The following is a 20,365-nucleotide window of genomic DNA, read 5'->3' on the forward strand; positions in this document are numbered from 1 at the left end:
CCCGTCATGTGGTGGGCACGTTTCTGCTCGATAATTCCTTAAAAAATAAATTCTAAATTTAAATTTTCCAAATAGTTTCGTTCTGTGTTTACAATTCGTGTTTTATTTTTAATAATTGATATATAAAAGTAGTGATGTTTATGGTTATATTTTTATCGTCGGTGGGCGCTGTGGCGGTCTGTGCGGTGATCATAGATTCCCTATGGAGTCCGTTGGAGCATATAACATCGTATTTAATGCCGTATTTCTTACCATCGGAGGTGCAGCCGTTGACAAAGAAGTTTGGAGTATGGGCAGGTGAGTCGACTTACGAAATGTAACCTGCCGGTGTTTATATTTATCGATAACCACAAAACGTGTATCGTATCATATGTATACTATAAAATCGATATAATTGTAATTTGAACTTAGATATTGTACTTATCAAAAATATCGAGACTGCCGTGTTATCAATAATATTAAACAGTACAGATATTGTCTATACTATATATTCTATGTACACATATAGTCTATCTATACAATTAAATAAAATTGAAGTGTCTGTTTGTAATATTGAAATAACCGTTATTTACTACATATCAATATAAATATTAATAAATGCACCAAAATAATATTTTTTACAATTTTTGTCTGTCTGTCTGTTTGTTCCGGCTAATCTCAGAAATGGCTGGACCGATTTTGACGGGAGCATTTTTGGCAGGTAGCTGCTGTAATAAGGAGTAACAGAGGCTACTGTTATTTTAGAAAAATAAAGTTTAATTCCACGCGGACGAAGTCACCAGTACAGCTAGTTAAATATAAGTAAGATTAGGTCATTAACTTATTGTTGACTTATTGTTATGTTTCAATACATGGATATGTTAACGTTTACCGGTCATCTTTCTTCGTTATCTCCGTTATAATTATAAAACAATTCAATTTATGTGATATTAATGTCGTGATAAGAAGAAGAAAGAAAGAAAGAAAAACATTTATTGATACTAACATACTTGCATAGCTACATTTGAATCTATCCATGTTTCGATTTACTGATTTGAAACAGTTATATCTTAATTCTGATCCTAATAATATTATACATGCGAAAGTATGGATGTTTGTTATTCTTTCACGGAAAAACTACTGAATGGATTTTGATGAATCTTTACAGTAATATAGCTTATACATCAGAATAACACATAGGCTATATTATATATAGAAATTTAACACGGGTGAACCCGGGGCACAGCTAGTTGTAACATAATAATTAGATTCTATAACTTTTTTGTGGGTAACGATGAGTCCTATAAAAATGTACATACCATGACATTTTTTCTACCTACCTGCCATTACCATATAATATTGTTGGTAGTTTGTACTCACACATTTAAATTCGAAATGTAAAGTTACAACAATTATTTAAAAGAGCAACACGCAAGATTCCTGCTCGTTCTTCTTGTAATGAGACAGCTTTCCGAATGAGCGGTACATTAAAAAAAAAAGTATGCCTATTTAAAAAAAAAGTATGCCTATTCGAAAGTGCTTAAAATTTAAGTTTATTTAAAGAAATACTTAATTGTATATTCTATTTTATTAATGACTAGCTGTTCCCGCGTCCGCGTGGAAATTATACTCTATTTTTCTAAAACAAATGATTTTTTCTGAAATTAAAGTAGCCTAAGTTACTCCATATTACATCAGCTCCCTGCCAAAAAAGTCCCGTAAAATCGGTCCAGCCATTTCAGAAATTAGCCGGAACAAACACACCGACAGACAGACAAAAATTGTAAAAAATGTTATTTTGGTGTATGTGCCGTATTTATATTCATATGCATGTAGTAAAAAGTGGTTATTTCAATATTATACTCCAATTTTATTTATATGTACAGATTTTACGTTTATTGTAACTTTATACGATAAGTTTTTATCGAGGTAGACAGGTCATCTGCATACCTCAGTCTCACCTCATTCAGTTGTAGGATCGGGAAGGTAGTGAAATTACTGTATATGAGGCATGACCCTAACATTTCGAAATGACCCTCCGTAATACAAGCGTCACATGATGATGTGTCCTGTAGTGTTAGGTATATAGCCGACGGTAACCATAACGGCCGGTAAAATGGTACTTACCATTAGGTAAAATTATATAAAAATATGATACTTTAGATAAAAAAAAGGATAAATTATTTTTTGATATGCGCGTTTTCATTTGTAATGCGTACGGTTAAAGAATGGAACACCCTTCCTGTAGATATAACCTCAGACTCTTGAAGTCAATGGTCAGTAAAGTACGATTATTAATTCCAGTCAGTAAAATGACAAGTGCAACTATCACTGATACAAAAAAGGGTGACCCGCTACAATAGTGCGCTACAAATGTGCGGCAATCAATAGACATTAAGTCATGCTTTATTTTATTAGGTATCGAAGACTTTTTTTTTAATTTTAAATATTTAATACATATCGTATTAAACAATACGATTTTAGAAATATGGACCTTACCAGCATATTAAAATTTCTTACTATAACATTATTACAAAAGCTGGGAAAAACTGTAAAAAGAGATTCAGAGAAATTAATACTAGAATTTTTATTTGTATAAAGGCAATTTGATATTGAATAAAAAAAATGTAATCTCGACTAACTTTTAATTGTAAAAACTCGATTCTACCACATCACTATTTATTTGGGACTAAAAACCTGCAACACTGTAAATGTCATTTTACTGACTGGAATTAATAATCTTACTTTAGGTATCTTTAGGGTAAGCACACTATATCCTTGGTAGAGGTAAGTCCAAGTGCGAACTCATCTATGTAAATGAATAAAATTGAAGTGTCTTTTTGTAATTTCAAAATGCATATATATACGGCACTTACATCAAAACTTAATTTTAAAACTTCTTGCCCGTCTCTCTTCTGTTTCGTAATTTTAATCTCCGAAACGGCTGGTCCGATTTTGATGATACTTTCTCCAGCAGATAGCTAATATTTTAAGGAGTATTAATTATGTTAGGTTGATCTTGTATTTTATTGATTTCCTTTTCTAAGTTATCTAATTTATGTGAGGCATGGCGAAGAGATTCTAAATTAATATTAGTTAGAGAGATCGGCGATAATAGATGCACGGAGTCATTGAATATGTCTCTTTTACAATAAATTTAGACTAGTTTTATTTAAAAAATATTTATTTATTTAAAAAAAATGTTTTTTCTACACGTACAAAACGCGATTAACAGTTAATAAAAAAAAGATATGTTGTGTGTGTGTGTGTACAAGCCTGACCCGCATTGTTTAAAAATCAGGTATGTTGTATTAATACAGTGTAAAATAGGTAGTGTATAAAATAAGTCAGGTAGTGTAAAATATAAAATAATTAATTATTTATTAGTATGGAAAACTTGTAGTTGGCCAGCCGCATAGACCGGCTATATGGCCTTGACTTTTGTTTTTAGTAACTAAAGTTTTTGTCGTTTTCGGACTGCTGGTTATTCTTGTTATTTTGTTTGTAAAAAATATAATTAATTTGATACCTACCACAAGAAATCCTATTTAGTGATTATATTATAAATAATAATCAATAGCCCTGCACAATAAACCAGCGCCATCTAGTCGCGCGATAAGCAGAGCTTGTGTTATGGGTACTAAACAATTGATACAAATACATATATAATATCTTTTATATAAAATTCTCGTGTCACAGTTTTCGTTCCCATACTCCTCCGAAACGGCTTGACCGATTCTCATGAAATTTTGTGAGCGTATTGAGTAGGTCTGAGAATCGGCCAACATCTATTTTTCATCCCCCTAAATGTTAGGTGTAGTCCACCCCTAATTTTTTTATTTTTATTTTAAGGCAAAACAACGTTTGCCGGGACAGCTAGTAAAATATATATTCGTAAAAACATACATATTATACATAAAAAACACCCAGACCAATTCAAATTGTTCATTGTTAAGTTTTATCATCGTCATTACTTTTCATCTTATAATGATTATATTGGTTGTTCTGTGAAGAAGTATATATATACATCTATGTCGACTTGTTTCTAGGTAAGAAAGAAAGAAAGAAATCATATTTATTCTGTGGTTTTCAATATGTTACAATGTAAAAAACAAACAAACGAAAACAAAGATTAAATAAAATGTATGTATTATACTCTATGTAATTAAACTTAATTTAACATGTAGATAAATAAAATATATATAAAAGGTTTTTTTTTCGGACTACTCTAATGCTGTTGGTCGCAGCTGGCCTTTACAGCTTCACCGGACGTTAGGGGGCGAGTGCAGATGGCACTCCAAACCCGCGGAAGGAGTTATGGAGCGGCTGAAGGCCAGCTCCTGCCTGATGGATACGACTTTAGTCTGAGGGCACCACTAGGGGTTCGAACCTCGCCTCAGGCCGTCGTAATTTCGATCCCCGTTTGAATTGGACGGGGGTCGATCGGAGGGGGTCCTATAAAAGGGCAGAGAGAGAGAAGGCACTATTTAAAATATTACTAATAATATTTAAAACAAAATTACAACTAAAAAATACAATCCTATTACATATACTAGAACAAAATAAATAATATAAATAGGTAACAAACTTTGCTCTCGATATACATATTAAACTAGTTTCAGCGACTTTGTCCGTTATATCTTCAACTTCCTTATTGTAATGAACTCAACCGATACGATAATTAAATATATTACAATATTCCACTGCACTTATTCCAATTTACTTAATATGTTCATTTATGTTATATTTGCAATTATTTTGATGATATGGAATTAGTTAGCTCATTCGTATGAAAATTCTTTTGTTATTTAAATGAATGTCATTTAAGATATTCATTTAAATATAAAAAATAATTGTGTGTGAATGAACTAAAGATAGGTTCTTTTTTTGTGAGAATAGAGTTTTTCAGTTACGTGTAATTCATAAACAAAATAGTTTAAAGAAAATCTAATTAGCGTGAAATGTTGATATTACTTGCTTTATCCTATGGAGAAAATTTCAACTAAGTAGTTTCATTAGTTATTGTAGAAATTTTTCATAATAACACTTATTTATGACTAGCTGACCCAGCGAACATCGTCCGCCTCAAAAATAAATATGTCTATTTTTTTTTAAGTTTAGCAATACATTTCTGAACTCACGCATTTTACTATTATACATACAATTTCTTGATATTTTATCACAGTTTAAACCTTCCCTGAACTTCTACTAATATTTTAAGACTAAAATTAGCCAAATCGGTTCAACTATTCTCGAGTTTTACCGAGACTAACGAACAGCAATTCATTTTTATATATATAGATGATGCCCTTTCGATCGATCCCCCGTCCAATTCAAATGGGGATCAAAATTACGACGGCCTGAGCTGAGGTTCGAAGCCTAAGTGGTGCCCTCAGACTAAAGTCGTATCCGTCAGGCGGGAGTTGGCCTTCAGCCGCTCCATAAGTCCTTCCGCGGGTTTTGAGTGCCATCTGCACTCGACCCGTTTGTTTTCATAGACATTATTTATATTGTGATCAAGTCGGAACATGAATAATTTTATGTTAAATAAAATTTACCTCTCAACGTTTAGGTTGCACTAGACGTGGTCACGAGTTATCTGGAGTCACAGCTACATATATCAGTATCGGTAGTCTTTATTTACCATGAAATTATTCGTGTTAGGACCCGGTTAACAATATCATCATAACTACATAGTATAAAACAAAGTCGCTGTCGCTGTCTGTTCGTCCCTATGTATGTTTAAATCTTTAAAACTACTATAGATAGAGTGATTCAAGAGGAAGGTTTATATATATATAAATACTAGCTGTCCCGGCAAACGTTGTTTTGCCTTAAAAAACAAAAAAAAATTAGGGGTAGACTACCCCTAACATTTAGGGGGATGAAAAATAGATGTTGGCCGATTCTCAGACCTACTCAATACGCTCACAAAATTTTATGAGAATCGGTCAAGCCGTTTCGGAGGAGTATGGGAACGAAAACTGTGACACGAGAATTTTATATATGTATAAGATATATATATACATATAATACATCCACACCCGTGCGAAGCCGGGCCAAGTAGCTAGTAAATAATATATTACAATAAGCACATAATATATAGTACCTTTAGACATTAGACCTATTTAGATTTTTTTTGACATTATTATTTTAATTACAAAACCAATATCAGCCGGCGATATAAAAATTAATCTCGATTAGATAAAAAAATTAATCTCGATTAGATAAACATTTACTGTTAGTCGTTATGCAGGACGGGTTATGAATGATATAGTTTGCGTATTTTTGATCAAACAAACTATAGAATAAAATAGAATAGAAATCTTTTATTAAAATAAATTTAAATTTAAGCACTTTTGAATACTCACAGTTATTTTTTTAGTCTACCGCTCATTCGGAAAAGCTGTCTTGTAATGGATCTGTGGACTGTATGGGTGTCTAAATGACGAAATCACGTAGTTTATAATAATATAATATATTAATATACAGTTGCGAAATTATCAAAAGATAATTAGGGAATAATTGAAATGTATCAAAAAACATGATGTATAAAAAATATTTAAAAATATTTTTTATACATCATGTGATTTAAAAATAGTAAAAATATCAAAAGTTGCGGCGGCTGGTCGCCAACATGTCTCATCACAAGAAGAACGAGCAAGAAACTTGTGACTCTTTTGAATTATTTTTATAACTTTCGCTATAACTCCATGGTATCCCCTAGAAAGCATCGTGGTAAATTGCCATTTGCTAAGAAGGGCTAACTGACCTGACTTCATGATCATTTTATCATCTCCACTGATGCCCGGCGGCGTGATCCTTTACTTGAACTTAGCTCAGACGGGTGCATCATTCCATTATCTTCTATACATATAAATAAAATTGGAGTATCTGTTAGTAATATTGAAATAACCGTTTTTTACTACATGCATATGAATATATATACGGTACATATGTACCGTATATACTACAATAACATTTTTTATAATTTTTGTTTTGTTTTTGTTCCGGCTAATCTCTGAAATGGGTGAACCGATTTTAACGGGACTTTGGCAGGTAGCTGATGTAATAAGGAGTAACTTAGGCTACTTTTATTTTTACTTTAAATTTTATTTTAATTAATAAAAAGTTAAATCCCACTCGGCCGAAGTCGCGGGAACAGCTAGTCATCCATAAAAAATATAGGTATTATAGCATATTCAAATTCAAATTCAAAATATCTTCATTCACATAGGTTTATTACAGACTTATGATATGTCGAAGTATATAAGTAATGTTACACAGTAAATAAACATGAGTGGTTCAAAGCAGGAAGCAAACAAGCATAAACGCCTCATACGTCAAGAAGATTTATATAAGTTACTTCAAGATATTGAACACATATTGACATAAAATCCAACACCTCGTAATGTAATTGTTCAATTATATGAATTACTAATAATATACACTCTACATCTTTTTATGAATTGTGATATAAGTATTTGAAACATCCCATATACGAAGTGAGTGAATCCAGACGTGCACGACCGGTACTGATACCTACCCTCAATTATTTTACCTCAACTGAACTCACCACATACCCACTCAATTACTAATAATTGTTCAATTATTATTCTAGATTGTATTGCTTGTTTACTAATCATAAAAGCATTTGTGGGCAGGTTTAAAAAGTAGTAAAGTAAGTTGTAATAAGATTTTGATCTTAAATCTAGCAGATAAGTAATTATTGTATTATATACGGCCCTGTGTGCGCACAATGCATTCATGATTTTTAGTACACAGTCATAATTTTGTAAGTCATTGTTATTTTTTAAATAAAATAAATAAAAAATAAATTAAAACACTTAATTCCAGCATATGATTTGTCACGAGGACTGTGAAAAAAATATTAGTTACTAGGTAACTGGGCGAACGTTGTTTTGCCATATAAATAAAACTACTAATATCGCTATTAAAAAATTAGGGTTTTTTTCGTAAGGGGGTAAAAATTTTACTTGTAGGTTGTTGTATTTGTCAATGCATTGTCAATATCCTATTTTTTTAATTTTTCTGCAATTTTTTTATTATTTCTTTTTTATTATTTATTTCTTCTTGAATCACTTCATCTATTGAAAAAAACCGCTTCAAAATCCGTTGCGTAAATGTTAACAACATTTCGCTTCTTTCGGGACACAGCTAAATTTAGATCATATTTAAGATAGTCACATGACGTAAGTAGAATTTTTGTTTTTGTGTTTCGGTAACTTTAGTACTACTATGGAATATTATTTTTTGAAATTTCCACAAAGGGTCATACCAAATTTAGGCGAACCGGCAGAGTAACATTACTGAATTCAATTTTTTTTCAAATTCAAATTCTTTATTTGTGAAATGCAGCTTACAAAGGTCTTAAGAAATAGCAAGTTTATGTGTCTATCCTTTTGAAGTGAAACTTCTATATATACTCGTAGGTGTGTAGGATTTTTCGGTCACGAAAAAACTTTAGTGTCGCGTGGAGGGAGTAGACGATATTTCCCGTTGTGAAAGAAAGAGAAAGGGTGGTGACGGTGAAGAGAAGACGGCAGTCCGTTGAAGTTTCACTTCTTCTATGTGTCTCTGTCCCATTCCTTTTTTTAGACGAAAGTATAAAGTATCTATGTAAATGTATATACTTAGAAGAACTGGACATTGAACCTCCATAATTTGTTATGAGCCCCGGATGACGACTAATTTGTCATCGCACTATACTTACAGCTGTCAAGTGTTACGATAATTCGCCCTTTTAAGTGGTTTGCTAGTTAAGCTACTTTATCTTCCGGTCGCAATGCAACCTAATCATCTGATGTGACTGCGTTTTACTCCATAACTTAATACAAAGTAGTAATGTATTCATTATAATAATTCTAGCTGTAATCGCGACTTCGTCCGCTCAATACAGTTCAATCAACAGCCTTAAAAATAAGTTTCAAGCTTCTAGCTTCAAAAATGGAGAATGTTTCATACCCCTTACAACCCTTTTTTCGCATTAAAAAGTAGCCTATGTCCTTTCTCAGAGTCTAGACTATCTGTGTACTAAATTTCATTTAAATCAGTTCAGTAGTTTTGACGTGAAACCGAGATAGACCGACAGAGTTACTTTCGCATTTATATTAGTTTGGAAGTAAGGATTCAGTATTAAAATAATTAATTTATTAAAAATACAAAACTATCGAACACATAAAATTTTAAAAGTTCTAGGCAAGACAATTATTATAAAAAATGTTTTTTTTTATTCTGGTATAACTTTTTAATCTGTGTTTTAAACTTTTTTTTTTTACACTGTTTAATTGCCATGTGTACATCGCATACAGCTATAACGCGCTAGTTATCCTACTACGACTGTGCCCCGTAAAATATTCTGTATCTGTGGCGCATTACGTTTTGCGCGGGAAAATCATAAAGACAAAAAAAAACTTCCTTTACAAATATACTTATTTGTTGTGTTTATAATTGTTAATTTTTTACTCTATTCTATACATATATCTTTATATCTCTTATTAACTTTTAATACAATATACTATAACAACCTAAGTATAAACTTTTTTTTTACAAACAATGTACAATTTTTGTTATATTCAATGTACATATACGGTTTGTTTACGATTTTATATTGATACTAGCAATGTCCACGACTTCATGTCAATTTACATTTACATGAAGTCGTGGACAGTTGTAGACACCAGCTATTAATCATTGTGATAAATTGACAATAAATAAAACATCTGTACGATGTGTACTGTACTTATTAGTGCGGTGTTCGGAAATTAATTTAGTTTTTTCTTCTAAATAGCAGAACCGGCCACGCGTTGCTGTGGTTAAGGTTCTTGAATAAAATATCATTGCGACTATAAATTGAGATGTAAGCTATCCTATCTTTCAAGTTGGATCAAATTGCACACAATGTGCAAATCAAATTTGCAATCGGTTCAGTAGTTTTGGAGGAGTCCATCGCGGAAAAACAACGTAATACGTAATTTTTATATACTGTATAAAGAAAAAGTGTTTGTTTGTAATATTGAAATAATCGTTTTTTACTAGATGCATATTGAACATACGGTACAATTTACAATTTTGTCGGTTTGTCTGTCTGTCTGTTTGTTCCGGTTAATCTCTGAAATGGCTGGATCGATTTTAACTGGACTTTTTTTGGCAGGTAGCTGATGTAATAAGGAGTAAAATAAAAGTAAAGGTTACTTTTATTTTAGAAAAATAAAGTTAAATTCCACGCGGACGAAGTCGCGGATGCAGTTAGTTTTAAATAAACAGTTAAGTCTTAAGTTATTTTTTCACGTTGAGTTGACGGCCTCGATGGTGTAGCGATTTAGCACACCGCTTCACTTCCAATGATCGCAAGTTCGATTCCTCGCAAGGTACAAACATTCGTATTCAAGAGTATGATTGTTTGTAACGGTCATTTTATAGGTTAATTTTAAACTTTCGTGTTTAATATACATTATTTAAATTATTAACCGGGTCTTAACACGAATAATTTTATGGCAAATAAAGGTATTTACCTCTCTCGACGTTTCGACTAGGTTGCACTAGCCGTGGTCAGCATACCATTTTATAGGTGTTTTCTGTATATTAAAAAATATGTTTATTAATAATTCATCTGGTTTGATTTTTTTTTTAAATGATGATAATGGAATGGTGCCCAGCCTGCGCTAACGGTTTACGCTGGCGGGGCACCAGTGGAGGATGATAGGATGAACATGAAGTCAGATCAGTTAGCCCATCGTGACAAATTCACCGGGAATGTATCGCGATGGTTTCCAGGGGGAACCGCGTGGAGGTCGATGTGACATGGTACATTGCTATCATGTGATCATTACTCCACATTACTAACAATCCCCTTTTCAACCCCCCCCGGGTTTGATTGGGTTTACCCTGCAAGTTCTGATAATTTGCAAAAGACAATTTGGGAAACGGTGATGCTTTCATGTGTAACGTATTGTTGGGATAATAAAAAGATGTAGTTCATAATCATAAGACACGAATGACAGAAGATAAATTAAAACAACGATATTATCTTTGACTCTGACGTCAAATACAAGATAATAATAAATAAATAAACACATAAATAAGTCAATAAAGGAGCTATAATACCTAATTATCGTTATTGCATTTCACATTGTTTATAATAATGTTGTTTACAGTATTATCTATGTACACATCATTACGAGCCCAGTGTGAAAACATGCAAATATAATATAATAATAATAAATCTCAGGACAATTCATACAGCGCCATCTAGATCCAAGATAAACTAACTAGAGCTTGTATTACACAAGCTCTAGTTAGTTATCTCTAGGTACTAGACAACTGATACAAATATATAGATATATATTTTTTTCGTAAATGTAATGTCGTCGATTAAATAGAAAAATGACAATTTTCAAAAAAGGTAGAATTGCCTTATTTTATATAAGTCAATTAAATTAACCACGCCGTCTTAATTACTATCTAAATACTTTTAAAACGATATATACTACTTCTGTGTAAATTTAAAACTTTAAGGGGAAAAGTAATTTAAAAAATTTAAATGCTTCTCTACAAGACAAGACAAAAATGTACATTTTGAATACTGACATTTTTTTATTTAACCGACGACATATTATACATAGAAAACACCCAGACCGATACAAACAATCATAGTCATGAATCATTTTATACCGTGCGAGGAATCGAACTCGCGATCATCGGAAGTAAAGTGGTGTGCTAAATTGATAGACTACCGAGACCGTTGTTTAGATGAAACATAGTTACAATCTATCTACACATAAAATTATATTAGTACGTATGATGATGTAACTGGCTGTTAAAGTTCATTTAGACTCTCCTCTCGACCTACTCGTACACTATGGCAATCAAGACGATAGTTAAGTACACAAAGCCTCATTCTCTATGGTCCGTTCCTCTATTGGTTCGTCATTGCATAAGGTTTAGGAAAAGGCTTGCCAGTACATGGTGTTCGTTACGTAACACCATTATAATCATTGCAACATGCAATGATAGGTTATGGTGTCAAATTTAGCGACTTCTAACAATCATATTAATAATAATAATAATCTCAGGACAATTCACACAGCGCCATCTAGACCCAAGTTAAGCTAGCTAAAGCTGTGTTATGGATACTAGATGACTGACACAAGTACATAGATATTTTTTTTCGTAAATACATACATATTATACATAGCAAACACCCAGATCGATACAAACAATCATACTCATGAATACAAATATTTGTGCCGTGCGAGGAATCGAACCCCGCGACCCTTGGATATATAAACTTTGTGTGCTAAACCGCTAGACCACCGAGGTCGTCAATGATAGATTTTCTAAGTTTATTTCCAAATCATTACATAGTAATAAAACATAGTCGCAGTCAAACATGCGTGTTTTAGAAAAGAACACATCGAGATTTTCAAAGATTTGTAATGTCATGGATGCCTTACAAGTGTTTGAAATTCTCGTCTGGTTCTATTTTTTTATTTTACGATGCTGGCAATCAAAGCATACGGCCCATCTGATGGTAAATGGTTATCGTAGCCTATGGAAACACCAGGGGTATCACGTTCGCGTTGACGACTCTTAAGAAATCTTAACCTTAATCTTGAAAAACCCCATGCTGTAGTCTCGTGAGAAAACCTATGCATTGACATTCGAAGTATAATGTAATTTGTAATGCATCCGTGCGAAGCCGGGACGAGTTATATAGTTCTTATATAAATAAAAAAACAAAAATATGATGTTTAATCATTATGCAGTTGTCACATATGACGAGTTCGGTCACGCATCAGTTTAGTACAATGCCTTACTTATGAAACATTGGTCTGATTTCCGCACAATACAATCTTTTGTATTCAGTATTAATATTGATTAACGTGTTATTATTTATATTTCTTGTCCATTGTATCTGTTTCTTATAATAATGACATTTATTTAGGTACAAAGATATTAAAATAATACCTCAGGACAATTGATACAGCGCAATCTAGGCCCAAGCTAAGCAGAGCTTGTGTTATGGGGACTAGACAACTTATAGAAATACAGAAATTTTAATTAATTGTATTTACAACGATTGAATGAATGAAGGTATATTATATTTATGTATGTGTACATACATATACCTTCCTTCCTTACCTTCATAGAAAACACCCAGATCGATACATATATAAATAACTCTGTACAATTAACACAACGCCATCTAGTTCCACGGTAAGCAGGGTTTATGTTATGGGTACTACATATATAGACAACTGATATAAATACTTAGATTTTTTTTTATAATTATCAATTACCTGAATAACAACAACACAACAACAATCATACAATTGAATACAAATGTTTATACCATACAAGCAATCGAACCCGCGACCATCGGAAGTAAAGCGGTGTGCTAAACGACCAGACCACTGGATTGTAGTGCCCTCTGCACTCGTCCTTATTATCGTCTAGTAAAGCTATAAATGTCAACTGTGGCCTTTAATTGTTGGCATTAGAATATGGCGAGAAAGGGTATTTTTTTATAGATGATAATGGAAGTGTACAACCGCCTGCGCTAAAGGTTTACGCTGGCGGGGCACCAGTGGAGGATGATAAGATGAGCATGAGGTCAGGTCAGTTAGCCCATCGTGACAGATTCACCAGGAATTTTTCATGATAGTTTCCTTTCCCCTCCAGGCTCCCCCTGGGTTTCAAGGGGGAGCCTGGAGGACGCGAAAGAATTTAGGGAATTTCCGAAGGTCGACTCTCGGTCTCTCAACTGATTGTCATGATTAAAGTCGGTAAACATGTCATATTTATTTTGAAATTGGGAGAAATTTGAAAAGTTCAAGTTGATCGAGATTTTCTGGTAGGGGTTCGTGAGCCTCTGATCTTGAGGGCCCGGGGCACTGCCCGCCTAACCCCTAGGTAGCTACACCACTGCCGCGACCATCGGAAGTATGGCGGTGTCGTCAAGAATAGTCTAAGCAGGTAAAAAAGGTAAGTAGGTACACCGTCACGATTTCGCAATATCATAACAATAAACAGCAATAATATTGTGTTGTTAATAGTTAATAAGTAAAATTAACACCGTAGTGTTATGTCATGATGTAACTTGTGCTGATTTAGAGGTGACAAAATGTTTACATTGTAATGTCCAGTGTTTATTGCACTTGTAGACTGTGAATAGGGTAATAGAATAACCATAAAATAATGTGATTATTGTAGAAATATTACCTTTAAATCTTAAAGAGTAAAAACAGAGGCTGGTTCAGATTAGGCACATTGATTTTAGAATAAAAAGTATAATCCATTACATTTAATTATTGGTCTTGTTGTAACATGTGTAACGTGCAACTGTGATTAAAACTTAAACTATATTTACTGCTATATATCCACTGAATATCTCCATCAGTTTATGGAGATATTCAGTTACTACGAAAAGTAGTATAGATTAATAATATAGATAAAAAAAGTAGTAGTAATATTATCTGGAATGGTACTAGAAAATTCTGCGCAGATCAAGTCGCGGACATCCACTTGTACATAATATAAAGCCTATGACGATTTGAAACTTGAATCTGTAAAAAAATGTTGAAAGAATTTCGAGTACAATTGCAATATTTATATTTGCTCTCGCGGTAACTCGATAAAATCACAAGAGCGTGCTAATCAATCTTATGTAGGTACCCATAATTATATAACAAACATCATCGAGAGGGCGTCGTCGCTTAGTGGTTTTCGACTCCAACTTTCAACAAAGAGGTAGTGCGTTCAAAAATGAAAATGTATTTCTGCCTAACTTGTTATTATTTGCATTTATATTTATGAGATTGATTGTGTATAGTGATCTGGGTGTTTTTTTTTTATTCAGGATTGCAGGGGAAACCGTGTGGAGGTCATTCTGACATGGTATATTGCTAGCAATGTGGTTATTAATTTTACTATCAATTAACAACAATCCTCTTCCCTCCTGGTCTAGGTATTGTATATGTATGTATTTACAAAAAACAAATGATATTTACAAATTTAGCATATTAATGGTACAGGATTTCTACTGAACAGATTTGAAAAATTGATCCAATAGTTCTTGCAGTCCATTCATGCAAACAAACAAACCATCAGATCTTTCCAATTTTTAGTATTAATATCCTCGTAGATTACATAATATAGAAATTTGTGTGTCAAGTCATTTCTGTGCACCTAAATGTAAATGCAATACACGTCAAGTGATCTGTGCCGAGAAATACAGATAGGGTTACGAGAGGAGGGAAAGGGAAAGTGGACAAGTAGCTACGTATAGACAGATCTCTAAACAACGCAATGTGCATAATATGTATAGGTGTATTGTACTTGTTTGTATTTAGAATCATGTAGTAGAATTTATTGACTCTTACACACATAACAATGATGTTAAAAAAACAGTTTTGACAGTCAGTCCAATTATAGCTCTCAGTACTAACCTAATACCTAAGTAAAAACTAAAGTACAGAAGTACCGACTCTGACAATATTAATATACGTATATGCATTATAGAACCTTGACCAAATAAAGATAAAATATTCAATAATCTAACCAAAAAGAAAAATATTTCATCATTCTAACTTTAATAATGCCAATTTTTCATACAAACTTTCATCCCTAATTTTATTTTACAATTTTTGAATATTTATTTAATTATATTTAATCACCAGCCTAAAAAAATAATTTTCAAGCTACTAGCTCTAAAAATGATATTTCCATACAATCTTTCTTCTTCACTCACGATCCTCTTTTCGCATTAAAAAGTAGCCTGTAGCCTACAGCCTCCTTTCTCAGGGTCTACTTTTTTTATTATTAAATATTACACATCGTTTCGGATATTAATTTCCAGGCTTGTTACTGACTTACAACTTACAAACTAATTATATACTATATATATTACGACATATATTTAGTACCTTATCCTATTTTCTTATTTTTAGATTTTTATATAGATATACAGGGTTTAGACTATCTGTGTACCAAATTTCATTTAAATCGCTTAAGTAGTTTAGGCGTGAAATCAAGAGAGATATATAGAGTTACTTTCGCATTTATAATATTAGTAAGGAAGTAACATTAGTGCTATGAAATGGCAACATGTTAGTGGTATCACGTCATCATTTACAAAATTTTGACGACCTCAGTGGTCTAGCGGTCTAGCACACCGCTTTACGTCTGATGGTCGCGAGTTCGATTCTTTGCACGGCACGTATCCATGAATATGATTCTTTGTATCGGTCTGGGTATTTTCTATGTATAATATGTATGTATTTACGAAAAAAATATTATCTATGTATTTGTATCAGTTGTCTAGTACACATAACACAAGCTTTAGCTTGCTTAACTTGGGTCTAGATGGCACTGTGTGAATTGTCCTGAGATTATTATTATTATTATATATTATTACCGCCCAACGAAGTAAGTACGAGTCAGACAGTTACTAACACTCCACTGCCTCTAAATCACTCTGTAGAGTGTAAATGCTAGTGTGATTTAGGCACCTACTTTAATTTCCGATCGATCCCCATTTCAAACAAGGATCGAAATTACAATGGCCTGAGCCGAGGTTCGAACCCCTAGCGGTGCCCTCAGACTAGTCATATACGTTAGCCGGAAATTGACCTTCAGCCGTTTCAAAAGTCCAGGATTTGGAGTACGGTTGCCAACTTTTTTTGAAAAAAATGTATTAGGAAAAAAAAGTATTTTTCTAATTTAAGTATTAATTTTTTGTTTTTATTGCTTTAAAAACGTATTTTTGTGTGCTTTTAACACTAGAGCTGTGACAAATGTTACAACTCACAATTGACATCTAACAGTTCAGTAATTAACAAATCGTTGAATACTCGTAATGAGTATTTTGTTTTATGGGTCCAGTAAAGGTTGAAACTAAAGTATTTTTGTATACTTTATGTAAAACTATAAAGTATTAGCAAAAATGAAGTAGGATACATTATTATAAAGTATGATTAGCAACCCTAGTTTGGAGTGCCATATACACTCGCCCCCTATCTGTAAAGGCCAGCTGCGACCAACGACATTAGAGTAGTCTGAAAAAAAACCTACCGAAATAAACTGCTAATCGGTAGTTTGTATTCACACAAACTTAAATTCTAAAGTAAGAATAAAATTATTTAAAAGAGCAACACACAAGTTTCTTGTTCGTTCTTCTTGTGATGAGACAGCTTTCCGAGCGGTAGATTAAAAAAATGTGATGACTATTCAAAAGTGCTTCAATGTACGCTTATTTGAATAAATGATTTTCTATTCTATTCCTACGTACATGAGTTCCAAAGTAACAGTAATTGCGTTCAATCATATGAACGATGCTTGACCTTCACAATGCCGGATTTTGCACAAAGAGTAGGAAGTAACTTAGTTCCTGAATTGAATACATATTGCAAAAAATCTATCTAATCTATGAATTACAATGGTATAGTATTACATCATCATGTTAACACAAAACTCCATTACTTGTTGAGTTTTTTTATTGGATTATTTGGGTTATTGTCAGGTGCTTGAACCTGTAGCACTGCGACCTACATATCTATTTTGCTCGCCCTTTTTCAAAGTTCGCTACCTAAATCCGTGAGGGACAAGTATTGAAGGATATTCTTAGGAGCGATAGTTTTTATCTCCTCAGGATAGAGTGTAAACTTTCCAAATGATATATTATGCTTTTTTTGTAATTAGACAACCTTTATATCTCTGCTGTGTCATTCCGGATGACTGCTATGCGTCTGAACTCTGTAATTCCACTGCCTCCTTACATCCTTCAATCGTACAACTGAACCACATTGTTCGCTGGAGGAATATTGCAATGTTTAATTTGTTTTAATTGATTAAAAAAAATATTTACAATATATTGTACACAGATTTTAATAATGACGTCACGGAATGTTCGAGAAATAGTGCAAATATATATAATATCGAGGTTCGGTTCCTGACGTTTTAAATTTGAACTTTTGTAATTTTATTTTTAAATATAATAAAGGGAATGCAATCGGAACCACACATTTTACAAAACAAGCTGTTTGGCGGCTGAACTAGATCAAAGAGAGGTACCTACTTCTACAAACCTGAGAGTAAAAATGTATTTTCATTTCAAGGTTTCATCTATTTTAATATAAGCACATTTGATTGGAGTTTTATTCTTCCGCCTTTTATTTTACCGCTCATTAGGAATATAGTTTCAATCAAGAACAACTTTTTAAGATTTTCTGTGAATACTAAATATCCAATAGCATCAACTAACTAGAGTAAGATAGGAAATATATAGTTACTTCATCATCATTGCCTTGCCTTTATCCCATTATTTGGGTGTCGGCGCAGTATGTCATTCTCTTCACTGCTCTCTATCAGACGTTTTAAAAACAAAACTGTGTCATATCAAAAATCTTTTAATCATATCATTTTAAACAGTTATATATACATGTTTATTATACAGTTACTTAATTAATTCTCGGAGAATTTATTTTCATATATTTCTCAGGGAAAACCGCGTGGAGGTTTTGGAGGTGACAAAGTACATTGCTAGGAATGGGCTAATCATCAATCCACATTATTAACAATCCTCCCCCTCCTCCTTTCTAGGAGAGAGAGAGAGGGGGGGGGTCATTCTACGCTATATGAATTGTCCACGAGTTATTATTATAGGATTCTAAACAACTTAATATATTATTATACTTGTAAAACATAAATAATATATATAGTAAATCATTCAGATTAGAACAAACAATAACATTCATGAATATGTTTGTACCGTACGAGGAATCGAAACCTATACCATCGCTAGTAAGACGGTTTTTTTAAACCACAAGACCACCGAGGCGTTTAGGCAAAGATTGCTTTTAACCTAAGTACCGTGCTGTTAGTTTTATGGGAAATTATTTCTAAGTGAAGGGTGTAGTTGTAATTCTGTGAATATATATCTTTGTAGTGAGTTGGGTGCATCCTTGATCCTATTTTCAACGAGCAAAACCGATTACTATATTTTGAAATAATAGCCTGTAATTATGATGTTTCTTGTATATTTTGCCTGTTAGTGTTTTAACGTAAGAATGTCTTTTAGTGGCTATGACGATGCCGCTATTATTTAGGTATTGTGTTGATTTGTATATTTGTATGTTCATGTAGCAGCATCACTAGGAAGAGGGATGGTGAAGAGAGTGAGATCAGGTTGTGGCTGTGTACACATTTATATTGATAAAGTATTTACAATTGATGTATACAAGAAATTGGCTCTCGAATGACAGGTTAGTTATTTTTCTCGTTCCATCGAAACTTATCTGTGTTGCCACACGATGATAGTAAATTCGCCACAGCCTGATATATTTTTTTTAATTTATTTATCCGATATAGGAAAGGTACACTCAAGCCTATACAGCCATCTTTGGTATAACTTCTGTATTTTAATTACTTAATGCCTGATCATTAGGTGAAAGACGTGTTTAAGTAATTATACTATCTGTCAAAGAGCAAAGAAAACTCTACTTTTATTCTGTGCCATGTGCAACTAATCTTTTTTATTTATTAATATTTTACAGCTCTGGATACAAGCCCTTTTTTAGCCCATCATAAAGTACAAAAACTTAAAATCAATAACAGTTTCTTCATAATGTTGGAAATCTAAATATATATAATAAAGGTGACTGACATAGTAATCTATCAATGCACAGTCCAGACTACTGGACGGATCGGCCAGAAATTTGGCATGCAGGTAGATGTTATGACGTAGGCATCCTCTAAGAAAGGATTTTGATTAATTCTATCCCCAAGGGGATAAAATAGGGGATGAAAGTTTGTATGAAACTTTGTCAATTTTAAACCAATCGGGCTGAGATTTTGCATGCATAAAGCTACTATGACGTAGGCATCTCCTAAGAAAGGATTTTGATAAATTCCACCCCTAAAGGGATAAATTAACGCGAGCGAAGCCGCGGGTAAAAGCTAGTAAACTTATATAAAGTCTTGAATAGTACAGACCTTGATTATTCAAATAATTTCAATGTTGCAAGAATATCTATTCAAAATTCAAAATTCAAAAATCATTTATTCATGTAGGACATTTTAGGCGCTTATGAACGTCAAATTTTTACATTATAATTTTATTTTTTCCCTACCGTCCAGTTCAATATATAGATCCAATTGAGAAGAACTGGCAAGAAACTCAATTGAATTACGTTTTTGTTTGTTAAATTTCGCCAGAATATTTTCAAATTAAAATTCAAAGTATCTTTATTCGTGTTTAGCGGCTATGTTGGAGCTGCTATTATTTGTTTATTGTCTGGTACTCACAATAAACAAATAATAGCGGAAGGAGGGGGTGAAATGATGAGTCCAGTGAAGGCTATTTATA

At 32.8% G+C, this 20,365-nt stretch overlaps 1 pseudogene; it reads left to right on the forward strand.

The window, feature by feature from the left end:
• Positions 1-20,365, forward strand: part of LOC131843072 (inactive hydroxysteroid dehydrogenase-like protein 1) — a 28,973-nt pseudogene continuing 8,608 nt past the window's right edge.

Source organism: Achroia grisella, unplaced genomic scaffold, assembly GCF_030625045.1.
Source record: "Achroia grisella isolate CSIRO2021 unplaced genomic scaffold, CSIRO_AGI_Agris_v1 utg2770, whole genome shotgun sequence".
Classification (NCBI taxonomy): Eukaryota; Metazoa; Arthropoda; class Insecta; order Lepidoptera; family Pyralidae; genus Achroia; species Achroia grisella.